General features: G+C 33.6%; 1 pseudogene; it reads left to right on the plus strand.

Moving 5' to 3' along the window:
- The window catches only part of LOC134716915 (SWI/SNF-related matrix-associated actin-dependent regulator of chromatin subfamily A member 5-like), a 45444-nt pseudogene extending 39138 nt beyond the window's left edge, over nucleotides 1-6306 (plus strand).
- The last annotated feature ends 10546 nt before the right edge of the window (nucleotides 6307-16852 follow it).

The raw sequence follows: 16852 nt of genomic DNA on the forward strand, positions 1-16852 counted from the left end.
GTGCAGGAATTTCTCGCTGCATTGAAGACCTGTTGGTGACCTTCTCCTGTTGTCTGCTCTATGGTTGGGTTTTTGTCTCTATGACACATTCCCCATTTCCATTCTCAATTTTATTTGTTATTTCACTGAGTTTTGATTTATTCCAGTATTGAAGAATAAATCAGTATTGTTTTTAGAGAATTTGACAATTCATTAACTGAAACAATGACGATACCATAAGATACCATAAAAGATTTTTTTTAGTAAGATTGATAATTGTAAAAAAGCTTTAGTTTTCAATGTAAAAATGATATCTGTAGGCTGGATTAATTTGTGGTGTACCAACACATCAAGTTAAATTTGAATAACTGAAAACCAATCAGCAAGGCAAGACTAAACTTAATTTATTTTCAGGTAAAGAAGCTGAAACAAGAACACAATGATCACCCACCTTTCAGAGAAATGATACAAGATGCTATAAATAGTTTAAAGATCAGAGGTGGATGCTCAAGACAGGCTATTCTGAAATACATTATAGCAAATTATAAGATAGCTGTTAATGGAAAATGTGAACATATCTATTTAAGAATGGCCCTTAATGCTGGATTGAAAAATGGAACGTTAATTCAATGCAAAGGCCATGGAGCATCAGGTTCATTTAAGATAGGAAGATCTATAAAAATCAAACCAAAGCACAAAGAAACTAAGTGGACACCGAAACATTCATCAGAAGTAAGTAATAATTTTTTAAGAATTATTTTTTAAGCCCCAAGTGAGCTTTTCTCATCACATGGCGTTTGTCGTCCGTCTTCGTTAACTTTTACAAAAATATTCTTCTCTGAAACTACTGGGCTAAATTTAACGAAACTTGACCACAATCATCATTGGGGTAACTTGTTTAAAAAAGTGTCTGGTGATCCGGCCAATCAACCAAGATGTGTGCCATGGCTAAAAATACAACATAGGGGTAAAATGTAGATTTTGGTTTATATCTCTGAAACCAAAGCCTTTAGAGCAAATCTGACATGTTGAAATTGTTAATCATGTTACAATCTATTTGCCCTAAATTTTCAGACGAATCAGACAACCCATTGTTAGGTTGCTGCCCTTGAATTGGTAATTTTAAGAAAATGTTGCCGTTTTTGGTTATTATCCTGAATATTGATATAGATAGAGATAAACTGTAAACAGCAAAAATTTTCAGCAAAGTAAGATCTACAAATAATTCAACAAGACCAAAATGTTGTGTTGACCCCTTAAGAAGTTATTGTACTTTATAGTCAATTTTTAACGTTTTTTGATAAAAATGCTGAGGCAAATTTAACCAAATTTGTTTCAATCATCACTAGGGTATTTAGTTTTAAAATGTGTCCGATGACCTCACCTGTGAACCAATATAACTGACATTGCTAAAAATAGTACATAGGGGAAAATGCAGTTTTTGGCTCATATCTTTGAAACCAAAGTATTTAAAATTAATCTGACTGAGTTAAATTGTTCATTAGGTCAAGATATATCTGCCTTTAAATTACCAGACCATTCGGGCATTCTGTTGGGTTGCTGCCCCTGATTAAGTAATTTTAAGAAAATTTTGCAGCTTTTGGTTATTTTATTGAATATTATTACAGATAGAGATAACATGTAAACAGCAATAATGTACATCAAATTTAGACCTAGGAATAAGTCATCATGACCAAAGTAGTCCTGAAGGAGTTATTGCCCCTTTAGTCAATTTTCAACAACAGAGCTCCAGATAAGAATTCACAAATTAGGGTTTTCACCCACCATTTTCTTATATAATTGGGTGATAAAGTTTTAAATTGCATTATCAATTCCAATTCACCCCTCAGGTTAATATCAAATTGAGTTTTTCACCACCAAGCTCCTTAATGTATTGGGTTTTTTCATCGACACAATATTGAATATTTTGGCAATATCAACCCCAATTTTTTTCCATCTTAAATTAATATGTTTCTGTCTTTGTTTAGCTCTTTTATTTGGTTTATTCACTGAGCAGCAATTGTAGGTTTAATTTGTGTCCCGTTTCAAACCTTTTGCCAATTTTGTATTTTCTCACAAAAAGGATATGTGTATTCACAGGCACTTGTCTTATACCTTTATATAATAAATTCTGAAACCAGTGCCTGATTAGTGGCTGTGTGCATGGTGTGTGTATTCATTAATTAACCATAAAATGAATAAAAAATAGTATATTAACTCTAATTATACTTGAATGATTTTCTTTTATTCAATTTTAGTTTACATAAATCTGGGTTTAGTTGTTTTTTATTAGAACTTTTGGTTTCTGATGCTTTATCATTTCATAATTGATTTGGCCTTTCACTTTTTCCAACTGAATTCGTTTTTGATGAAAACACTGGCTGAGTCTTGTTATCATTATAACTTTCTCTCAGTTTTCCAAAAGAAGCGGAAAACATGTTTCTATTCAATATTTTAACGGGACATTCACTTTCCTTTTAATTCAATGTATGTTATGAAAAATCCAGAGCAATGCGAAAAAAATATGACTATATGACACACGCTAACTGGATAAAAACCGAGAAGATCGAAATTTTTACAAAAACATGTGTACCTATTGAGCAACGGAAAACTCAAACAGGGACCCATTTCAGCTACTTGATGCAGGGATCTATTTTTAGAATGACAGGAAGTTTCCAATTATAAATACACATGTATTATAAAAATAGTTTACGCGACGACTTTAAACAGATAAGGGTAAATAACACAAGCGGTAGCCAATAAAAGAGTTGAGAACTCCTGGTTTTGGCATATAATTGAGTTTTCCGTTGAATTAATTGGGTTGTTGAACCCTTCAATGGACAATTGCATTGGGTTTTCTACTACAGTTAACTCTCGTTGTCTCGAACTCGGTTGACTCGAAATTTCGGATGAGTCGAAGTTTTCACGTGGTCCCGAACTTTGTTCCATATAAATGTATGTAATTCGACTCCTGATGAGTCGAAATTGGATGTGTCGAAATTTCGGTTGAGTCGAACTATATTTACGATCCCAAGGTTAACAAAAGCATTCAAAATTCATTATTTATCTCGAACTAATACACATATGTCAAAACATGACCTCCGGCATTTAAATGGATTGAGGAGTTAATCTGACAATACACGTGTAATTAAATTTCCAGTCACTGGCCACTGTATTGATTTATGACATGCTATTTCCACGAGTGTTTAACTAAGATTATATTTTATAGAATTTTTATAAATAATTAGTGATACATTGTTAATGTTCATGAAGAAGTATTTAAAATGTTTACAAAACAATAAATTGTGATTTACACTAATGAATTTGGGTGTGTATAAAGTAAGGATTATTACTTCCGTTGATGATCACCTAAAAACTACTCAATCGGCGTCTTTAATCTTGTTGTATTTTCTTTTATTAAAAGAAAGAGTGAGATAAAACAAAATGAAGAGGAATCTAAATTTTCTAAAAGTCTTTTTGTATTGGAGAATAAACAATTTTGTCAACTTTAAACCACCAAAATAACTAAACTATCGATTGGAAATTACTCTCTCGGATAAAAGCCATAGGAAACAATTGTAACTGAAACAATTGAATAATTAAAAAATGTTATTATAATAACGAAATCCATGACATACAAATACATCGATCTGATACCAGAATATCGATCCCCTTCCTATATTTACCCGGGTTTATTTTAGCTTTACCATGCTAAGCATGAGTTGTGTCCCTTGTTCAGTCAAACTTCCGGTTTTCGTTTGAGTCGAACTATGTGTATCTCGAAATATTTCTCCGGTCCGGCTGACTTCGAGATAACGAGAGTCGACTGTATTTGTATTGCGTGATCACGCAAATACGCAGCTTATCTGGAGCTCTGCAACAATTTTCATTAGTTTTGTAAATTTTTACAAAATATTTTCCACTGTAACTACTGGAACAAGTTCATTATAGATAGAGACAATTGTAAGCAGAAACAATGTACAGTTAAGTAAGATCTGCAAACACATCAACATTACCAAAACAAAATTTTGTCATGAATCTATTTGTGTCCTTTGTTTAATGTGCACATAGACCAAGGTGAGCTACACAGGCTCTTTATAGCCTCTAGTTTAAGTTTCAAGGAAGTCTTTATATCAGTCAGATGGCTGAGAATGCATGAAGTGTAAATATAGTGTACTTGTATTTGTTATGCCATGGAACATTCAGTTAAATAAAGATTGATAGAAATTGATAAAACAATGAATTAAATTTTCCCAAAGAAACAGCATTTTTTTTTAAACTAGGAATATTCACTGCAATTTTCTTGTTATTGTATTATTTTCTTTTGTTTACTTTCATATTTAGTTGAATGCACTGACTTTTGATGCAAATAATTTGACCAGTGGTGAAAAGATCAGGAGTGAACCTAAAAACTTAGATTGTGGAAACAAGGAAGATAATCAACACCTTGTCAGTCAAAAGGGAGACAAACAGGATCGAGGAAATTTCATCCAGAGTTACCTTTCCTTTATATCAAGTGGTGGAGATACTTCAAGCAATGAAGGGAAAAAGAAACAAGAAAGCTACATAATTGGAAGATCTGTTAACGAAGGATCATATGTTCTGCAAAAACAAAATGCTAATGTTTCACCTAGTAATAAAATATTGCTTTCAAACAAAGCTGTTAATTCTGAAAACATTTCTAAGAAAAATGATAACAACCAAATTGTTCCATCCAGTCAGGCATTAAGTACTCAAAAAAGAAAACCAGAATCTTCCTTTATGGATTCTTCCTATAAAAAGTCGTGTACAATATCAGTAGAGAGATTAAGTACTCAAAAAAGTAAACCAGACTCTTCCTTAATAGAGTCATCCTATAAAAAGTTGTGTACAGACAGGATATCAGTTGCTGTAGAGAGAATAAATATGATAAAGAAAAATGTACAGCTGAATCAAACACAATTATTTGGTACATTGCAGGATACAAAAAAGGGTGATCTTTCTTTGAAATATCAATCTGGTATACATGGAGAACAAATGGTCAGCAAAAAGATGGACTTTGAAAACCAAGAAAATACAGTTGAGAAAAGTTCAAGGAATCTATCAGAAAATTTCCCTTCATTCTTTCAGGAAAAGCTACTAAGCCAGGAAAAAACATTAAAAAAATCAACAATACTTGTACACAAATCTCAGCCACTGGCAGACATATCTTCTATCACCAATAGAGATTCCTTTGGTACTTGGCAGGAATAAAGAGTTCTGAAACAAGTATGGTATGCTGATATTAAAACTGTTCTATGAACAAATAGTAGATAAGGCAAGAGAATAAGCCTGTTAAATGACGCCATCAAATTTATCATAAAAAGTACACAGAATAGTGTCCAATTTTGTTTGTTTTAGAAATAATTTTGACCTATGTACTGTTAAAAGATGCAGACTATGGTATTGTAGTAATTATTTACATGTTTTGTGACATATTTATATCGAAATGTGTGAGGTATTTATTTTTGGCTTTTTTTTTTTCTAAAAGTAAGGGCCTTTGCTGGAAGATCTTGCATCTAGCCAATAAGACCAACCAAGGTCTTTCAAACAAAGAAAAGAATAAACTTTAGAACAACTTATTTTAAGATTCCATGTATGCAGTTGGGTTCCTTTAATGTCTTGTGATCAATGAAGAGTTCACTATTTTCAAAATATCAAGAGAATTGCTTGTGTTTCATATAATACCCCCCAAAAAATAATACAGCTTCACTATCAGGGAAAAGATGTGTCATTATGTAAGAATTGTTATTCCCCTGGAAGACAACATCTGTTATTGAGACCAATACATTTTATGCCCTGTTTTCTGTTGCATCCAAATTGAGTTGATCCTCAAATTCCAACTCCAGTTGTTAAAAATTAATAAAGCTTTTTTTCAGTGAATATGTTTCAATGTTTATACCCTAGTCTGAAGGAAAATAATAATCAAATATGCACGAAGATCAGATGACATAAAATCAAAATTGAAAGTCAATTTGGGCACACACTTTGCACATGGTTGTTTTTACTCTTTTTGAAAATTGAGGGCAAGTTGGCAATAGGGAAAAAGCCTGGATTTGAACTTTCTTTTTAATTTTGTAATATTGGCCTGAACCAAAGCTTCAGATGTTAGTGATCTGCTAGTCTTTATTGTTTTTTAGTTTTGTCACTTTAGTTTAAAGCCAAGTAAAGAAGATTTCAGCAGGATAAATCATTTTTTTTATTATTATTTTTGTATGTTAAAGTTTGAGTTGAATCATTGATTTTGTGATATGATGAAAATGAAAGTATTTTTTATCTAAGATTTATAGATGTGTTACTTTGTTGTATGTTGAGGTATTAAATATGGAATAAAAAAAATTCTGATTTTTCTTTTTCCAACAGTCATATAAATCAATATATATACAGTATGCAATTGAGTTAAACTTGGTATATGAACACAGAAACAGACTTCATGAGAAAGAATGAAAAGAAAGATACAGAGTCTGTATCTACAGGTGTAACACCACTAATTCAGGCCCGGCCAGAAAGCACATACCAGAAAGTAGTACATATTTAACACAAAATAGTTCCTACGCATGAGTGTAACTTTCAAAATATGTAGAATATTCAGGTATTTTTGGTATTAAATGAAAGCTGAAGGACTGGTGATCATTGTAGAACACTTTTGGACTTTTAATTTTGAATATTAAAAAAACTGCACCAAATTTTAAAAAGAGGGTACATTTTTTCTGTTTGTCAGATCTGAAGTACCAGTTTTGGTATATCTGAAGTTCCGGGAACCAGTTCTTTCTTATATGCCATGCAAGGTATGTTGATTTTTTCAGTACAAGGCACCATAAAGTGTTGCTTTGAAATCAATCGTAACTACTCGGCCATTCTCGCTACGCAGTACAATAGTTATTTCTTCGTGCAACCAGAAAGGCCGAGTTGTTCCGATTGGCTTTGAAATGCAATCATTGCCACTTTATTTGAACTTAAAATAAAAGAGGTGTGCCTGCTTCAAACGGAGGAATTTAACATAGAAAGCAATGGGACCATGAATTAATGGTGTACTTCCTACAACTAATCCCATTTCAATTTAAGAAAAATTTCTCATGGTGATTGCCCTTTAATGAGGACTTTTTTTACCCTCCCTTGCGTTTTGAGCAAAAACTAAATGAGATGGAGAGAAACTAAACAGACTGAGATATCGGTCATTCAAGATCAACAAAATAGAAATTTTTATGTTGAAGTCTATTTTGTCAACAATGTTGGAGAGTGTCCTTTGCTTGATATGCACATAGACATAGGTGAAAGACGCATGCTTTTTAGAGCCTCTAGGTTATATGCCTCAAGACATTTCTTGTGAACTCTGTAAGGAATTCTCTAAAATGATTTTCAGATTTGTAGTTCTAGAGTTATGAGACTAAAATTTTCAAAAGATTACTTTAAAGAAGTTATTGCCCATTATAAATGACAATATTATTAAGTTAATGCCTATTATCTTGAAAAATATAATAAAAAGATAGGAACTGTGAACAGCAAAAATAATCAGCAAAAATAAAGGTTTAAACAAAAATGCCAAAATGACCAAAACAATTGGAATTCATGCAAAAAAATAACAATTAAAAATGACCATGGGGGTTTTCTGTGCAAGGTAGCTCTCATAGTGATACTCTCAACTTTAAAGGGGCCTTCAAATATAGTAAGTTTTTTTGTTTGGTTTTTCATACTTTTACAATCATATAAGCATTAAAAAATTTATAATTTAGTTTGAATTTGTGGACATGTTTCTATTTGGGAGCCTCCATTGAAAATCCCCTGCAAATAGTGACGTTTGGCAGGTATGAACCAATAGAGCAGAAGCTGTAAACAATAGTGCTGAATGACCTTTTATAGTAGTTATTGCCGCTAAATGACAGTTGTGACTTAAATTTTCAAATGTTTGCCTTTCTCAAAAACTACTGTAATGATCTATAAATTACCCCCCCCCCCCCCCCTTTTCTATCATCAAGAGCTAATTTATACATTATTTAAATCAGTGTATCGTATGTTGCTGTTATTTCATAGTATGGGTAGTTTTAAGTATGGAATTTTATCAATTTAAGCACATGTAGTGGAGTCTAAATAATTTGCATAAGAGAAGTTGGAGGTCTTATGGTTGGAGTGTTGTTTTTAGCTCACCTGGTCCATAGGGCCAAGTGAGCTTTTCCCATCACTTTGCGTCCGTCATTGTTGTTAACTTTTACAAAAATCTTCTCTGAAACTACTGGGCCAAATTAAACCAAACTTTGCCACAATCATCATTGGGGTATCTAGTTTAAAAAATGTGTGGCGTGACCCGGCCAACCAACCAAGATGGCTGCCATGGCTAAAAATAGAACATAGGGGTAAATGCAGTTTTTGGCTTATAACTCATAAACCAAAGCATTTAGAGCAAATCTGAAATGGGGTAAAATTGTTCATTAGGTGAAGATCTATCTGCCCTTAAATTTTCAGATGAATCGGACAACCCATTGTTGGGTTGCTGTCCCTTAATTGGTAATTTTAAGGAAATTTTGCTGTTTTTGGTTATTTTCTTGAATATTATTATAGAAAGAGATAAACTGTAAACAGTAATAATGTTCAGCAAAGTAAGATTTACAAATAAGTCAACGTGACCGAAATGGTCAGTTGGCCCCTTTAGGAGTTATTGCCCTTTATTGTCAATTTTTAACCATTTTTCGTAAATCTTGGTTATCATTTACAAAAATCTTCTCCTCTGAAACTACATGGCCAAATTAATCCAAACTTTGCAACAATTATATTTGGGGTATTTAGTTTAACTGATGTGTCTGGTGACCCGGCAATCAAATCAAGATGGCCGCCACAGCTAAAAATAGAACATAGGGGTAAAATGCAGTTTTTGGCTTATAACTCAAAAATCAAAGCATTTAGGGCAAATCTGACAAGGGATAAAATTGTTTATCAGGACAAGATCTATCTGCCCTGAAATTTTCAGATGAATCAAACAACCTGTTGTTGGGTTGCTGCTTTTAAGGATTTTTTGCTGTTTTTGGTTATTATCTTGAATATTATTATAGATAGATATAAACTGTAAACAGCAATAATGTTCAGTCAGCAAAGTAAGATTTACAAATTTTAAAGTCAACGACCGAAATGGTTAATTTAACCCCCTAAGAAGTTATTGTCCTTTATAGTCAATTTTTAACAATTTTCATAAAATTTGTAAACTTCTATTAACATTTTCCAATGAAACTACTGGGCCAAGTTCATTATAGATGGAGATAATTGTAAGCAGCAAGACTGTTTAGTAAAGAAAGATGTACAAACACATCACCTTCACCAAAACACAATTTTGTCATGAATCCATCTGCTTCCTTTGTTTAATATTCACATAGACCAAGGTGAGCGACACAGGCTCTTTAGAGCCTCTAGTTTTTGTTTGTTTACGCACAGGACAGTTCGAGTTTGTTGGACTTGTTTCGTTCAAGATTACCTATTAATTTCACCTGAAGGTTTCAAGTTATTTCGAAATGTTGTTCATATGGCAATGTTTGCAAGCAACTGCTGCACGAAATGCAATTGAAAATGAGTATTCCAAAGATGGATATGTGCACATGAGCGTATTTGGTTAATCATATATGAACAATTTGGGAGGCTCAAAATAGGGGAAATGCTATTTTGTATCGGGTGTTATTTATCAATGAAACAAAGTCAGGTTGACATTTATTTAATGGCAGTCCGATAATTTTTATAGTAACTGTTTTATGAAGTTTCAAGTATTTATAATCCAAATGAAAGATTCTGATGGTTTCCTAAGAGAGGGCTAATTTCAGGCCACTCAAGTTAGCATGAGGATAGAGCTAGACTTGAGCAATATGCAATAGGTACTTGCCTGATGTATACAAACAAGACGTTGAGAGACTTTTAAGGTGTTGTGATATTTTGACAGACAACAAGGAAAGAACACATGATTAAACTTTCAGAAAATTTAAAAAACGAAAGGTACAGAGAAAATTTATTTAACATAAAAGCTGGATAAGACAACCAAATTATCTAGCTTACTTCAAGCTTTACTTCGTGATGCCAACAGTTCTGTAATAAAAAGACGTATGATATTCAGGATAAGACATTATCAGTTTTTATATTTTAAACAAGTTGTAGACGGACATGACATTACTATGAAAAGAGAACATGTTACATATACGGATTTAATCTTTGTTTTGTCGAGCCATAGCGATCCTACGACAAGTGCCTGTGGATCCTACATATTCCCGTCGAGTCGGCGGCGTCCACAAATATTTACCGTCCGTGGTTAAAATTTTGAAATTTTAATAACATTTTTTTACTATCCTGGATTTGTACCAAACTTTGACAGAGGCTTATTTATGATCATTTATTGGTACCCAGAAGTAAATTTTGTAAAATTACTGGTCAGTATGAGAAGTGACCATCTCTGTGTTTAAGAAGTCTCAGGTTCCAGCGAGGATTAGAAGGGGGCGCTTATTTGTAATTATAATTGTCGTCATTTTTAGGGGCAAAATTTATCTTTTAACTCATTATGAAAGATTCGACCCCCCTCTTAAGTGCACAGGCATTTGTCTCAGAAATTTTTGTTCCTATATACCTTAATATAATATTGACTGTATAAAATTAAACTGAGAAAGGAAATGGTGAATATGTCAAAGCGACAACCACCCGACCATAGAGCAGACGGCAACCAATGGGTCTTCAATGTAGCGAGAATTCCCGCACCCGTAGGTGTCCTTCAGCTGGCCGGGAGTCTGGCCCCTAAAAATTATGCATAATAGTACAGTGATAATGGACGTCATACTAAACTCCGAATTATACACAAGAAACTAAAATTTAAAATCATACAAGACTAACAAAGGCCAGAGGCTCCTGACTTGGGACAGGCGCAAAATTGCGGCGGGGTTAAACATGTTTATGAGATCTCAACCCTCCCCCTATACCTCTAGCCAATGTAGAAAAGCAAAAGAATAACAATACGCACATTAAAATTCAGTTCAAGAGAAGTCCGAGTCCGATGTCAAAAGATGTAACAAAAGAAAATATATAAAATGACAATAATACATGTATACCTATATACCTTAATATAATATTAAGGTATATATAGGAAAATAAAGGTATAAATAGGGAAAAAAGTTCTGAGACACGTGCCTGTGTGTTATACTAGTTAAGGTATATAGGGGGAACAAATCTGAGACGAGTACCTGTGCTCTTAACATCAACTACTGGATCCGCGCCTTTTTTGTTCATGTCTAATTGTCCAAGAATTTATATATGGTCATTTCAGGTCAAAATATGTCAATTTTGACATGTTTATGGCCATGTCGCCATTAGTGTCCTTTCTGTACTCGATGTCAAATTGTATCAACCTGTCCATTTATCAATCAAATTAACCTTATTTTGAAAGGCTTTAATAATTACACGGCTTTTTCTGCAATTTGGGGGGTCAAATAGTAGCTCTTATCGCTTCCAGTTTTCGTCTGGTTATGTGTATTTCTGTAGCGCAGGCCATTTAATTCATTCTCAGTTTTGTACGAGGATTACATTTAATTTCACATCCGAAATTCGTCACTTGACCTATACTTATGGTTTTAAGGATTAATGTTTAATTTTATTTGCTAATAAGTTTGATTGAATAGTAAAAATATTTGTATATTAACTTAGAGCAAGAATAATCAAGGTTTCCTTGGGCGAGTCAAGTATCGATATAAATTTCAACATGTTGAACAGGGTGTTGAAAACCGACCGTGCGATGGAAGTATAACCAGTCAATGTCGTTAACTGAAACTTCCATTTGTAGGGTGGTGAAATGACGGACTTTGCAAGTGCTGTATAGCCAGTCATGAAAGGTCGTTAAAACTTCCATTTGTGAGTGGTGAAATGACCGACCTTGCAAGGTCTGTATAGCTAGTCATGAAAGGTCGTTAAAAACTTCCATTTGTTGGGTGGTGAAATGTTTGTTATAAGTAGCCAACAAAAAATGATCGCTTTTTGGCATATATATCAACCTTGGTGTGAAATATTTCTAAATAGTCACATTTATTATTTCTGACTGAGTTGTGACAAAAGCCCTAGGCTTGCTGAGCGGATGAGCTACATCAGTCAGTGTGTCACTATAGCTACTTATAAAAGGAAAGACGGATTCAGACAAAAAAATTACAAAAAAAGTCTTTTTATAACTCGAGCAACTATTTACTGTTTAATTTAACTTTCAATTGTCATGGTATGATCTAAGGGAAAGTAAAATCATAGAAATAACTAATGTCACTATTATACTAGCTTACAGTATAATTCTAAACCTAACACACAGGTAAAAGTTTGTTTTTCTCACGATCACAGTATAATAATGTGAAAACTTGAAACTTTTATTGAAGTCAAACCTATCTTTATAGCCCTTGAATATATCAATCATTTATGTAACAGCATGTGAGCTATTTATCCCCGTCTAGTTTTGACTGATATAATTGGTTGTACTTTTTTGAATGATAATCATTATTTTTTCGCCCTTGAAATATATTCGCATTAGACGAATCTCTCTCACAATTATATATATACAGTGGTGAAGTAACATTATTTCAAGACACACATTTAATACTGTCCAAATTAACTTTATAATCTAGACTTTGCAAAAGAAAAATTCTAACAATAAAGAATCACCGTTGGTTTTCGTACATTTATTTTTTTCTCTATTCGTCCGATTTTCACCAGTCATATGACACTACTGATAGTGTTTACGCCACAACTTGTGCATGTTGTGTGGTGTATAATGTCGGTCATACGGTTTTCTGTAGACTGTATCTTTGCCTTACCTGTCGTCTAGTCGTTGTCAACAATAATAAGATTTATATATATGACAAGGCCTTCTTGTTTGTAGGGATGTAAATGCATATGATTTTTTTGGTCAAAAGCTGGGACTGTTATGAAAGTCCCATGCAGCCAAAAGGAACTGATAAGAATAGATCCAGGAAAAGTTTTGAGGCAGTTGCGATCATAATTTCTAAATATGTTTCAATTTAATATTTGTGTCGAAGAGGAGTTGAATAAAATTGAGAATGGAAATAAGGAATGTGTCAAAGAGACAACAACCCGGCCATGCAGGGAACAGACAACAGCAAAAGGTCATTAACAGGTCTTCAATACAGCGAGAAATTCCCGCACCCGGAGGCGTCCTTCAGCTGGCCCTAAACAAATATATATACTAGTTCAGTGATAATGAACGCCATTCTAAACTCCAAATAGTACACAAGAAACTAAAATTAAAAATAATACAAGACTAACAAAGGACAGAGGCTCCTGACTTGGGACAGGCGCAAAATGCGGCAGGGTTAAACATGTGTATGAGATCTCAACCCTCCCCCTATACCTCTAGCCAATGTAGAAAACTAAACGCATTACAATACGCCCATTAAAATTAAGTTCAAGAGAAGTCCAAGTCTGATGTCAGAAGATATAACCAAAGAAAATAAACAAAATGACAATAATACATAAATAACAACAGACTACTAGCAGTTAACTGACATGCCTGCTCCAGACTTCAATTAAACTGATTGAAAGATTATGTCTTCATCATATGAATATCAGGCACAATCCTACCCGTTAAGGGTTTAGTACATTTGTATCATACCATCATAACATATATGAGAAGAACATAACCCGTGCCATGCCAACAACTGGGTTTTAAATAAATGTGTTTAGCTCTGATGCAAAGACCCTATATGTGAATCAATATTAACTCCAAATATGCAATCTTTAATGACCTGACAACAGTATCGTAACTATATTCTACTTAATAAGTCTATTTAAAGATTTTGTTAGCTTCTGATGTGAATACTGACATTTTTCATATTTTTGTGCTTTATAAAGAATATTTCCATAAAAAATGGATGTGAAATACCTGACCGTATACGAAGTCTGCATGTTGAGCTATATTTACGAATGATGTCCTTATACCAATAATAAAATTTAGTAAATGTTTTGACTAGTTTGTGATACCGAAAACCCTGGTGTAATAATTTTTCAGTAATACATAAATTTCTCTTGTTAAAATCTAAAACATTGTTACATACACGAGCGAATCGTACAAGTTGAGATATATAAACACCGTAAGATGGTGATAAAAATGGACAATAACGATAAGAATAGTTTGTTATAAATATCATGTCAGTATCAAAGTACTGACTACTATACTGAACTGATGATACCCTCTGCGACCAGTTGACCAGCAATGGTTTCGATATAATGCTCGTATATTTGAATAGAGAACTTTACTAAGTTTGTCGTGAGTCAGAAGCGCTTTTCTTGATTCATGAATGATATAATAGATATATGAAATTATGATTTGGGGGAGGTTTGCCCTGTTGCCCAGGTCGAAAGTACCTGTTTTTAGACTATCCAAAGGAGAGGGACGAAAGGTACCAAAGAGACAGTCAAACTCATAAATCTAAAACAAACTGACAACGTCATGGCTAAAAATGAAAAAGACAAACAGAAAAACAATAGCACACATGACACAACATAGAAAACTAAAGAATAAACAACACGAACCCCACCAAAAACTAGGAGTGATCTCAGGTGCTCCGGAAGGGTAAGCAAATCCTGCTCTACATGTGGCACCCGTCGTGTTGCTTATGTGATTACAAATCCGGTAAATAGTCTAATTCGGTAGGTCACATTCACGAAAGGGAAGGGGATTGTAATTACGAATTAAGGAACATATCCGATATCATTTGTGAAACGGTTATTCGGATTCCATAACGGTCAACCAACTCGTGATGGCGTCCGTAAAATTTACGAAGGGATGATTTCAACTTCACCATTTGGAACTCTTGGTTTAATAGCTTCCTTGTGAGCAGCAACCCTCTATCAAGAAAATCATGATAGGAAATACAAGCACGGGAATATCGTATCAATTGGGAGATATATATACCCCGTATGCAGGTGCTGCTTGTATGTTGCTACTTAGAAATGATAAGTTCACAATTGGAAAGCTGAAATCATCTCTTTTGTCGTAAAGTTTTGTTTTCAACCGACCCTCATTGTCAATTTCTAGATGTAAGTCAAGATATAAAGCCAACTTAGCTGTATTTGTAGTATCCTTTTATCTCTAGTTTGATGGGATAGATGCGTTCCACATAGACACCAAATTTTGAATTGTTTAGTGAAAGAACATCATCTATATAGCGGAAAGTAAAGTTAAAGGATATTGCTAACTTCTTATCTTTCTTCCTAAGAAGTTCCTGCATGAAGTCAGCCTCATAATAATAAAGAAACAAGTCGGCAAGTAGATGGGCACAGTTTGTTCCCATTGGAATGCCGGCAGTCTGTTGATAAACACGTCCTCCGAACGTAACAAATATGTTGTCAATCAAGAAATCAAGCATCTTGATAATATCAGTTTCAGAGAATTTTTTGTTTGAATCAGAGTGATTCTTTACAAAGTAGGATTTATCCAAGTTTCTGGTACCAGTGTGCTCTATTATGTAATATGTTGCTTTTTCGTCACAGATAAGTCGGTATCAGATAATTTGCTATGAAATAACTGCCGCTTTATTTCAACTTAAGGCGAAATAGCTATGAATGCTTAAAATTGCATTGTGGTTTTATTCCAGAAAACACATTTAAAGCAAGAGCGTGTCTGCGTTTCTATTATATATAATTTTGGTGGGTTTTTTTTCTCTCTCAGAAAAATACAAAAAAAGTTATTTTTTAAGTAGAATTCAGGTGAATTTCTGATCCAATGGCTTTAATTTGCATGGAATATTTGCCACTGTACGTTAATTTAAAAAAAAGTCAAATCAATCCAATACACTTGATGCAAAGAAACACTGCCATTGCTTAGTCTATCCGATTTATACAAAAAAAAATGTCTGCCATTAGTCCACACGGAATATTAATTGCTGCATAAATAAAAGGAGATGCGATGTAATTGTTAATGAGACAGACACCAACGTCAGAAGTAACAAAAATACATCTAGGGGGAGACGTGTAATCTGCAACAATAGACAGCTGTCCTTAAAATACTCTCATACGAGTGCTATCAGATTTATATTTTTGTTCAACAATCCCTTGAACACTAAAGAACATCGACAGTGGTTGGAATGAATAGTGTGGCATATGAGACCGGCAAAGTTTTGAACTTGATGTATAAATTTAACAAAATAACAACAAACTGCAGGGTCTAGATTGTCGGAGACTTCTCACACAGTAAACTAGAGAAATTATAGGAGGAATAGTGGAATAATGGAATAATATAAAGCACATTGATTAATTAAAAGATAGTAAAGAAGAATAAATGGTTCCACTGGGCTATCATCTAGACTACATGCCTTTTACAACGCGTTTAAAAATGTATTGAAATTTGGCAGGATAAAACCTTTTTGGATAAGATTGAACTGTATGTGATTGACAGCTGTTCTTCGATCACGGGACAGCATCAGATTGATCATGTATGTGATTGACAGCTGTTCAATGGAGCTCGGTTTCGGGTAGCATGATGGAACATCGGTTATCAAAATACTAGATGATGATTGGAACTTTCATGAGTGGTCCAGATCAGGGGTTTATAAACGATAAAAAAATACATAATTATAGCACATCATCGGAATTAAACTAATATATATTTCCTTGTTTCGTTAATGTGTGAATGTGTATATGTTCCGGACCATATGAGTATTTGGACCATACGCGTATGGTCATGACCATATGCGTATACTCATATGGTCGGACCATATGAGTATTATACTCGTTTGGTTATTAACGGGCCGGACCATATGAGTATTTGGACCATATAGGTATTTTTGTTCAAATTACAATATAAACGTATCAATTTAAAAACTATCTAAAAAAGCAATGATGGTTGCAT

This window comes from Mytilus trossulus, chromosome 4 (genome assembly GCF_036588685.1).
Source record: "Mytilus trossulus isolate FHL-02 chromosome 4, PNRI_Mtr1.1.1.hap1, whole genome shotgun sequence".
Classification (NCBI taxonomy): Eukaryota; Metazoa; Mollusca; class Bivalvia; order Mytilida; family Mytilidae; genus Mytilus; species Mytilus trossulus.